The following is an 11,437-nucleotide window of genomic DNA, read 5'->3' on the forward strand; positions in this document are numbered from 1 at the left end:
GTGGTAGGTTAAGACAGGATATTTAACTTCCATTTCTAGCAAAAATTCATAATGGTTAAGTCCACAGGAGTAAATGAAGTTCATAATAGACAGTACTAGTTTCATACCATGTAACAGATTCAAATAACTTCTGAAAAGTACCTGTTGATGAATAATACAGTTAATAGTTACAGGCTTTAAATACCTCACATTTTCACGTGCCTTGTGAATTTATCCAACTAAGGCTTTTTCTACTCCATAAATATTTTTACCAGTATCATTTATAACACATCTTAGCAGATTCCCCGTCAGTTTGTGTTGAATTAATGTTTCCTCAATTTCTTTAAAAATAGTCTGGGATGTGTGGTTTAGTCACTCAGTCGTGTCCAACTCTTTGTGACCCCATGGACTGCAGCCCGCCAGCTTCTCTGCCCATGGAATTCTCCAGGCAAGAATACTGGAGTGAGCAGCCATTCCCTTCTTCAGGGGATCTTCCCAACCCAGGGATTGAACCTGGGTTTCCTGAATTGCAGGCAAATTCTTTACCATCTGAGCCACCAGGGAAGCCCCTCCCCCAAATATTCTTACCTATAGTATTTCACACAGACTATTCATAGAGACTAATTTTGAGTTACTGCAAACTCATTGATTCCTCAAATTAACATGAACTAAACAGTATTGGCAACATCGGTTAAATCATTAAGAGGTAAGAAAAATCACTTGAAATCAATCACCTTGTTTTTATTATTTATTTATTTATTTCTTTGGCCAAGCCACACGGCTTGCGGGATCTTAGTTCCCCAACCAGGGATTGAACCCTGGGCCCTCAGCAGTAAAAGCATGGCATTCTAACTACTGGGCCATCAGGGAATTCCCTCTAGTTTCTTAAGGTAGAAATTTAGCTTGTTGATTTAAGATCTTTCTTTAATATAGATATTTATAGCTATAAATTTCCCTCTAAGTACTGACTTTGATGATTTCTCTAAGTTTTGGTATACTTTATTTTTGCTTTCATTTAAAATACTTTCAAATTTCCTTTGTAATTACTTCAATTCATCAATCATTTTAGAAGTGTGGTCTTAAATTTCCACGTACTAAAAAACAAAAAAAAAAGGAAAAAAAAAAGAAAAAAAAATTTCCACGTACTTGTGAATTTCCCAAATTTCCTTCCGTTTTTGACCTCTAATTCTTTTATGGGTGGTTAAGATATTTTGTGTAATTTCAGTCTTTTTAAATGTACTGAAGTTTGTCTCCTGGCCTAATATATGCTCCAAATAAACTTGAAAAGAATATTTATTCTGCTGTTGTTGGCTAGAGTGTTCTATAGATGCCCGTTAGGCCTAGTTGCCTATGTGTTCAAGTTTTCTATTAATCTTCTGCCTAGTTATTTATAATTACTGAAGTGAGGTTTCCAAGTTGTCAACTATTATTGCTGAACTGTCTATATCTGTCTTCAATGCTGTCAGTTTTTGCTTGATAAGGCTCTAATGTTGTTTGGTCGCTAAGTCATGTCTGACTCTTTTGTGACCCCATGTAGCCTGCCAGGCTCCTCTGTCCATGGGATTTCCTAGGCAAGAATACTGGAGTGGGTTGCCATTTCCTTCTCCAGGGGATCTTCCCAATCCAGGCATCAAACCTGAGTCTCCTGCACTGGCAGATGGGTTCTTTACCACTGAGCCACTGGGAACCCCGACCAAAGAGTGAGGCTCTAATAGGTGCTTATATGTTTTTAACTGTTATATCTCCATAATGGTATCCTTCTATGTTATAAAATAACATCTTTGTCTCTAAAACCATTTTTGTTGTTGTTGTTCTTGAAGTTCATCTTGCCTCAGTTTACTATAAGCACTTCAGCTTTCTTTTCCATAGCATCCTCTGTAATATACAAAGTGGGTCTTGGGCTGTGTTTGTTAAGGAATGCTACCCGCTGGGGAAACAAAAGTGGTACAGAAGATGAAGACAGACACTAGGTCAAGAAAGGAAGTCAGTTCAGAGTGAGGATTGAAAGGCAGCAAAACTGACTCTTCTGCACTCGGACTTGAGGAATCTGGGACCTGGTGGCTGGGTCTGAGGGGACCCTGGGTCTTGAAGAGGGGACCAAAGGCTTGCTTTGTTTTCTTGGCTATGGTCTTTGTTGTGGTGCACAGGCTCTAGAGCACAAGGGCTCAGTAGCTGCCAGATGTGGGCTTAGAGTTGTGGTGAGCGAGCTCTCTGTTGTCGCCCCGGGGCATGTGAGATCTTAATTCCCTGACAAGGGATCAAACCTGAGTCCCCTGCATTGGGAGGCGGAGTCTTAACCACTGGACTACCAGGGAAGTCCCCTAAGGCCTGCTTGTGACAATTGTCTGGACCATCCTGACCATCTTTCTCATCTCTTCTAACTACAGATCTGTTCTCCAGAGTCCAGGATGGCTCTTCCTTTCCCTGGTCTCTGGAGAGTAAGACCTTCTTCGTATGTATCCACAGGGCCTGGATCAGGGGCTTGCAGAGAGAAGGTGCACCAAAAATGACTGTTTAAATGAATGACATTTACTGAATCTAGCCCCAGTGCCTTCCACAAAGCCATGAGTGAAAGCCTCAATAAATTGTGGTTGAATGCTTAACTAATTCTTACTAACTGCACAATGAGCGCAGAATTCAACAGAGAGCTGTGGGGCTGAACCTAATCAAAATTTCTGCTTCCCCTGAAAAATCACCTTTGGCAACACTAGGCCTGTACTCTGAAGGCCTGCCTCCTGACACAGGGCAAAGCTCTCCAGTTTGTCACCTTTCCACCATTCCCTATTGTCTTTCTCATTATCTTCACTGCATATTTACTCATCACTGGTCCCTGTAGGCATTGTCTTATGATCCCTAGACTAGAATGAAGGGGTGTCTCACTCCTGACCCCTGGTAAGACACTGGGAAGTGAAACATCATTCCCAGAAGTGGTTACGCAGGTCTCAGGGAACAAATTTTCCTGTTAAAAGGACTGTGACTCAGGGACTCCCTTGGTAGCCCAGTGGATAAGACTCCGAGCTTCTAGACTTCCCGCGTGGTACAGTGGATAAGAATCTACCTGCCAATGCAGGGGACACAGGTTCAATTCCTGGTCTGGGAAGACTCCACATCCCAAGGGTGCCAATGCTGGCACTCTAGAGCCCTCGAGCTCTAGCCTGTGCTCCGGCACAACAAGAGAAGCCAACAAAGAGTAGCTCCCGCTCGCCACAATTAGAGCCCGTGTGCAACAATGAAGACCCAGCGCAATGAAAAATATATTTTAAAAAATTCAAGCTTCCAATGCACAGGGGTGTGAGTTTGATCCCTGGTCAGGAACTAGGTTCCCACGTTTCAAACCAAAAAAAAGAAAAAAGCAAACATGATTCAGAGCAGAAATCCTAGAAGCCAGGTCAGAAATTCCCCAGGAAAGATCTAGTCGCTGTTATCCAGAGGCCAAGAAAACACACCCACGCGTGTACCAAGCCCCTCCTGCTGCTCCACCCCACTCACTGGAGAGTTATATAGGATGATCCCAATCAGTAGAAAATTAATGCAGACATGACAGAAAAAGGGGGCACTAAAATGTTAAAGTTTTTATTTCCTCTAGGTAGTGGGAGGTATTTATTTTTAAAATATAGGTGATTTTATTGTTTTTATACTTTCTCCTGTATTCCAAGTTTCCTACAATAAACAAGAGTGACTTTTATAGTCAAAGTGTTTCCTTTGAAGTATCACTTGGATTGCATGTTTACTGGTGGGTGGGTCTGCCACACCTATAGACTACATGCTTCTTCCTACCACATTCCATACCTCCCACAGTCCCAGAGCCTGGACGGAACCCAAGTGGTGGCTTGACATTAGTTAGCAAGGCCCTTAGCTTTTAATTGGCCGTAGTCTTTCTCTCTACCTGACCGAGACACACCTTGGGCTTCAGATCAAATGTTTGGGCTGTGTAGCCACTTTCTACCGTAAACAAGGCTGCTGCTTGTTTTCAGGCTCCAGAATTTGTTTCTTAGGTTGAGAAGTATCAAGACAAGGGTGAGGAAATCTGCTTGTTTTCTGAGGGATGCCAGCCCAGGAACTGTGGCAGAGATTCCAGGAGAGGCATCCATAACTTGTGTGTCTCTATGCGTGCTCAGTCATATCCAACTCTCTGTGACCCCATCCATGGACTGTAGCCCGCCAGGCTCCTCTGTCCAAGGGATTTCCCAGGCAAGAATACTGGAGTGGATTCCCATTTCCTTCCCCAGGGGATCTTCCCGACCCAGGGACTGAATCCAGGTCTCTTATGTCTCCTGCACTGGCAGACGGATTCTTTACTATTGAGCCACGTGGGAAGCCTCACATCCCTATGTGACGCCCACCAATGCTCACGCCATGATTCTCTCCCCCTTTAGTATGGGAGAAACTCAACCTCAAGTTATCGTCTTCCTGCTACAAGTTATGGGCTTCCCAGGTGGCGCAGTGGTAAAGAATCTGCCTGCCAATGCAGAAGATGCAAGAGACGTGGATCCGATTCCTGGGTCCGGAAGATCCCCTGGGGAAGGAAATGGCAACCCACTCGCCTGGAGAACCCCTTGAACAGAGGAGCCTGGAGGGATCTAGTCCAAGGGATCGCAAAGAGTTGGATGTGACTGAGCACACACAAAAGGATGCAAAAGACCTTGGGAAAATAGCTCTCATTGTATTTTAACTTACTCATCTGGCAAACGTCAGAATTGACTACAACAGCTGAAAATCCCTTCAAGTTCTAGCATTACACTTTTTTTTTTTTGCATTTCTTTTTAATGTTATTATTTTTAAAAATTAGTTCCTAGCTTTTTTAAAAAAAATTAATCAATTTTTATTTTTGGTTGCGTCGGGTCTTTGTTGCTGCACACAAGCTTTCTCTAGATGCTGAGAGCAAGGGCTGCTCTTTGTTGCAGAGCTCGAGCTTCTCATCGCAGTGGCTTGTTGCTGAGCACAGGCTTTAGGCGCACAGGCTCAGTAGTTGTGGCACACTGGCTTAGTTGCCTCGAGGCATGTGGAATCTTCCTGGACCAGGGATCAAACCCGTGCCCCCTGCTTTGCCAGGCGGGTTCCTATCCACTGTGCCACTAGAGAAGTCTCATTTCTTTTAAATTTAAAAGCTATATGACCTCAAGCAAGTAATGAAAACTCCCTGATATTCATAATAGCATATTTCATGCTTAAATAGCCTTTTTAAAACCATACTATCACATATCTTGTTAAACCTTAGTGTGCCAGTGACGGAGCCATGGAAAAACTGAGGCTCAATGAGGTTGAGAGAAATCTACCCCAGATCACAACTACACAGAAGCGGTGGCAGAGGAACCAAAGCCAGGTTCTGGCCCTGCTCTCTCACATCTCTCTGTCCTTCCTATCCGCAGGGTTTTCACCAGCCCAGGGAAGGCAAACAAACCATGTAGAGTATTATAAATGGGTGTCCTCAAAGCTCTAAACCTCTTGAGATCTCTATCTGTATGGTGGCTCTTCTCTTTTTAAGATAAAGTGCATGAGTGGGAGCAAGGGGTATATTGGAAATTTACCAATATAAATTGGTCCAGAGTGGTTATGCCATTTTACATTTCCATCAACAGTGTATGAGAGTTCCAGCTCCTCCACATCCCCCCAACACTAATTACTGTCCGTGTAATTTTGGACATTCTCATAGGTACATAGTGGTTATCTCATGGTAATAACTAATGACGTTAAGCCTCCTTCTAATGTGCTTATTGGCCATCGATATAGCTTCTTTGGTGAAGTATCTCTTCAAATCTTTTACTCATTTTTAGATTGGGTAATTTCCTTAAGAGTTTTAAGAGTTCCTTATATATTCAGGATACAAGTCCTTTGTCAGATAAATGATTTGCAAATTTCACCCAGTCTGAAGCTTGTCTTTTCATTCTCTTTATCAGCGACTTTTGAAGAACAGTTCTCAGTTTTGATGGTCCAATTTATCATTTTTTTCTTTGAAGTATGCTTTTGGTATTATATCTAATACCTCTTTGCTTAACTCATGGTCACAAAGATTTCTGACCAATGTTTTCTTCTAACAATTTTATAGTTTTACATTTAGGCCCTTGATTCATTTTTTATTGTCGTAAAATATACATAAGATGAAGTTTACTGTATAAAAATAGACAATATTTTTAGGAGGTTTTCTGTTTTTTTGTGTGTGTGTGTTTTTTTTTGGCTATGCTGAACAGCTTGTGGGATCCTAGGTTCCCAGACCAGGAACTGAACCTGGGCCCTCAGTAACAGAGCGGAGAGTTCCAACCAATGGGCCACCAGGGAATTCCCGTTAAGAGCAACTTTAGGTTCATAGCCAAATTGTGCAGAAGGTACAGAAATTTCCAATATACCCCTTGCTCCCACTCATGTACAGCCTATCAGCGCCCCCTCACCCCTGTACATTTATTAAAATTGATGAACCTACAGTGATACATCATTATCACCCAATGCACATCATTTACATCAGGGTTCATTCTTGATGTTACATGTTCTGTGGGTTTGGAGGAATGTTTAATGGCATGTATTCATCATTATAGTATCACACAGAACAGTTTCACTGCCCTAAAAATTCTTTGTGCTCCATCTATTCACTCTTCCGTCTCTCCCAATCCCTGGAAACCACTGATCTTTTTAGTTAGCATAACTGTGCCTTTTACAGAATGTCACATACTTGCAATCATAGAATATGTAAAAACTTTCCTTCTTAGGAATGTATTTCATTTCCTCCACATCTTCTCATGGCTTGAAAGTTCATTTCTTTTAGTGCTGAAAAAAACTCTTGTGTGGATGTACCACCGTTTATTTATACATTCACTTGCTGAAGGACATTTTGGTTGCTTCCAAGTTTTGGCAATTATGAATAAAACTGCTATAAATACCCGGGACCGGTTTTTGTGTAGAGGCAAGTTTTCAGCTCCTTTGGTAAATACCAAGGAGCACGATTGGTGGATGGTATGGTAAGAACATGTTTTGTTTTGTACATAATTGCCAAAATTATCTTCCAAAGTGGCTGTGCTATTTTGCTTTCCCGCCAGCAATGAATCCAATTTCCTGTTGCTCTACATCTTTGCCAGCATCTGGTGTTGTCAGTGCTCTGTAATTTGGCTGTTTCAATACGTGTACAAAAGATGGTACTTTTTAACCATTATTAAGTACACAATTCAGTGGCATTAAATACACTGACAATGTTATGTAACCACCACTACAATCTATTTCCAAAACCTTTTCTTTCATCACCCAAAACAGAAACTCTTTAGCCATTAGCAGTAACTCCGTTTCCCCTGCCTCAGCCTCTCTAAACCTCTATTTTCGGCCCCTATGAAGTTGTCCATTCTTGATTCCTCATGTAAGAGGACTAATAGAATTATTTGTCCTTTGTGTCTGGCTTTTCCCTTGGCATATTTTCAAGGTTCATCCATATACGTTTTGTTTATCCGTATCTTTTAGCTACTGTGAACAATGCTGAATCAACATTGGTGTGCAGGTGTCACTGAGTTCGATATTTCCAATTCTTTGGGGGTATATACCTAGGAGTGGAACTGCTAGGTCACACGGCAACCATTTAGCTTTCGGAGGAACCACCAAACCGTCTTTCACAGTTGCCTATTTTACATTCCAACTATTACAGCAATATAGAAGAGTTCCAATTTCCTCACACCCACACCAACACTCATCTTCTATGAGATAGCAACCATCCTAATGGGTGTGAAGGCGTATCTTGATGTGGTTTTGATTTGCATTTCCCTAAAGTTTTAATAATGTTGGGCATCTTGTCATGTGCTTATTGGCCATTTGTTTAACTTCTTTGGAGAAGTATCTTCAAGTCCTCACTTAGAAATCTTTTTGTTGTTCAGAGTTTTTTATGTATTCTAAACAGTATCTCATCAGATATATAATTTGCAGGTAATTTCCATTCTGTGCATGGCCTTTTCACTGCAGATAGTGTCCTTTAATGCACATATAACTGACTTTTGCATTAACTGTGTACTCTGTGATTCTGCTGAATTCATCTGATTAAGTAGTTTTCTTGTGGATTCTTTGGAATTTTTTCTATATAGGATCACCTCATCGGTGAATATTTCACTTTTTCCTTTCCAATTTGGATGTCTCTCTTTCCTGTCTAGTTGGTTTGGCTCAACCTTCTAGTACAATGTTCAATAGCAATGGTGATAGTAGGTGTCCTTGTCTTGTTCCTGATCTTAGGGGAAAAACTTTCAGTCTTTAACCAGAGGATATTGGCTGTCGGTTCCTCATAAATACCCTTTGTCAGGTAAAGGACATTATCTTCTATTCCTAGGTTTCTAGCGTTTTACCACAAAAGGGCATTGCTTTGTCAAATGCCTTTTCTGCATCAGTTGAACTGCTCATATGAGTTTTTCTTTGTCCTATTAATGTGGTACATTGTCTGATTTTCTTATGCTGAATCATGCTTGCATTTCTGCAATAAGCCCTTTTGATCATCGCATATAATCCTTCTAACATGCTGTTGGATTTAGTTTGCTTGTATTTTGTTGCTAAAAAATGTCTATCTCTCCATCCACTTATAGTGTGTTTATATTCATTTCATGCAGTACTAATAGCTGGCATCTGTCAATGGACTTTTCCCTTGAGAACTGGTTACATGGTAATTCTGGATGGTCTCCTGGACGTTTTGATTATGTGTGACTCTAGATTCTGATTAAATCCCAAGAATATTTTTGTTTTAGCAGGCAATTTAATCTGTCAGAAAGAGAGGGTTCCTTAGACCTTTTAGCTGCCTATGCCACCAAAATAGGTCTAGCTCTACAATGGGGCCATACTTGGGCCTGAACAGGAGAAACAGAATGGTGATTCCCCTTCTTCGGTCTAGTGTCCCCCTTTCCTGGTTCCTCTGCCCAGAGGGTAACAGTTTTAGCTGTCAGAACTAAACTGCTGCAGCCTTGCAACTTTGCCTGCTCTTACGGATGAGGAAAGGAAAAAAGAAGTGGGATTTTCTATTATGTTCTCCAGCTCACAGGGTCCCCTTTTCTGGTCCTCTGGTCAAAGTTAAGCTGGGTTCTTTTAGGGGTTTTGCAGCCATCTGTCAGAGATGAAAGTCATGAAAAGGAAATATGCCAGGAAACTCAGCCCTGTAGGGATTATGTAAGTTTTCACTCCCCCTCCCTAATCTGCTTTTATTTTTCAGAATCCTCAGGTTAACTTTGGGTATTTTTTCCAATTTTCATTTATAATCAATTGGAGATAGGCTGCAGTGGATTTAAATCTTGACCAGCAGGGACTTCCCTGGTGGTCCAGTGGTTAAGACTCTGTGCTTCCAATGCAAGGGACTCGGGGTAGATCCTTGGTCGGGGAGCTTAAGATCCCACATGCCACAGAACTTTTTTTTGGTGTGCCCCACCCCTCCACCCTGCCAAAAAAAAAAAAATCTTGACCAGCACCAGAAGCTGGGAAGCATCTATAGAGAACACATGAGTTTGTTTATATACAATTTCACAAGAGCTCTTATTGTTTTCCATCTAAATTTGCTCAAACCAATGCTACAGAGTTACATTAGAGAACAGTGTGAACTGGAGCTTGCTTTCACAAAAACAAAAATGTCTGTCTCAAACTCCTAATGGGGAAATTTATGAATCAGCTTAACTTTTACAAAAACTGCTTCATTCTTATTTCATCCAGATTTGTTTGAATATACTTTTGAGATATTTCTAATTGGAGTTTCTTTTAATAAAAATTGTTTTTTAACCTCTAGGTTTGTTCAAAATACTGCTGGTGTCTTGAAATCTTTTAAATCTGACCTTATTTTTGTTAAGACTATTGTTTCAGCTAGATTTTTTCAAGTAACTCATCTTGGGAAATTTGATGAACTCTAGAAAATTTTAAGAAAAACTTGGGAATTTAAGCTTCTCACCAAAACTGAAGGGCATGCACTGGTAGCAGGCATGTTTTGCCTCCCTCCACAAGGTTAAGGCTGAGGCAAAACCACATGGAACGTATTCTAGGCCTCTGCCAATAATGCCATGTGGTACAATTCCAAGAGGCAACAATCACTTTGTAGGACAGGGATTGGGACAAACCTCATCCATGGACTGTTTTTATACAGTTAGCCAAGAATGGATTTTACACGTTTAAAGAGTTGCTCAAAAGAAAAAAGGTGTATATGACAGATCATATAGGGCCTGCTGCTGCTACTGCTGCTAAGTCGCTTCAGTCATGTCCGACTCTGTGCATCCCCATAGATGGCAGCCCACCAGGCTCCCCCGTCCCTGGGATTCTCCAGGCAAGAACACTGGAGTGGGTTGCCATTTCCTTCTCCAATACATGAACGTGAAAAGTGAAAGTGAAGTCGCTCAGTCGTGTCTGACTCTTCGCAACCCCATGGACTGCAGCCCACCAGGCTCCTTCACCCATGGGATTTTCCAGGCTAAGAGTACTGGAGTGGGTTGCCATTGCCTTCTCTGCATATAGGGCCTACAAAGTTTAAAATATCTACCATCTAGCTCCAGACAGAAAAAGCTTTGACAACACTGTTCAATGGTTACTACTTCTAGACTGGAAAACGCAAAGATGCCTCTTGGAAATGGGCAACACAATGGCTCTACCTTCAGCCCAAAGATGCTAAACTGGCCAAATTTAGCACAGGGCAGCCTTGTCTAAAGAGATGTACTCTTCAGCCTTCTCTTACCCTCTTCTCCCTGGTTCTGCTACCTCTGTGGCCACACGTCTCCCTGGCTTCCCTTTCACCTACCACTCCCATCTTGAGAGTTCAGTCATTAGCTCTCTCCTCCTCTATGCTCCCCATCCCAGAAATATAAGTACTACTAAGTACAGTGGTTAAAAACTACGATCACAGAGTCAAGGTGCCTCATTGTGCATCTATCTACCCCATTTCCTGGTTATGTGATCTCCAACAAATCACTTAATGTCAGTATCCGAACTATAAAATAGGGTTATCAATGGACTGTAAACTATTTTCTTTGAATCACTGTTTTGGAGTCCCTTGGTTACAGCAGCCTTAGCCTATAGTCTGATTAATATACACTGCAAACACTTAAATCTCCAACTGCCTTGCTTATGTCCCAAAGGTACTTCAAATTCAACATTTATAAAACCAACCTCATTATAAAGCCCACTCTGCATCCCTACTCTTGTATTTCTGAACACAAAGACTAAATTGATAACAGGCCCATTACATTTATCCTCACACAGATTTAGACTAACTCTTCCATTTCTCTGCCTTGTGACCCACCACCCAACCACCTGAAATGTTCATTACTATTGCCTCCATTATGCTGTCCCTGCCGTTTATGCCCCATTGTGCTGTGCTGTGCTTAGTTGCTCAGTGGTGTCTGACTATTTGTGATCCTAAGAACTGTAGCCTGCCAGGCTCCTCTGTCCATGGGGATTCTCCAGGCAAGAATTATGGATTGGGTCACCATGCCCTCCTCTAGGGGATCTTCCCAACCCAGGGATTGAACCCGGGTCTCCC

The sequence above is a fragment of the Ovis aries genome, chromosome 24 (genome assembly GCF_016772045.2).
Source record: "Ovis aries strain OAR_USU_Benz2616 breed Rambouillet chromosome 24, ARS-UI_Ramb_v3.0, whole genome shotgun sequence".
Classification (NCBI taxonomy): Eukaryota; Metazoa; Chordata; class Mammalia; order Artiodactyla; family Bovidae; genus Ovis; species Ovis aries.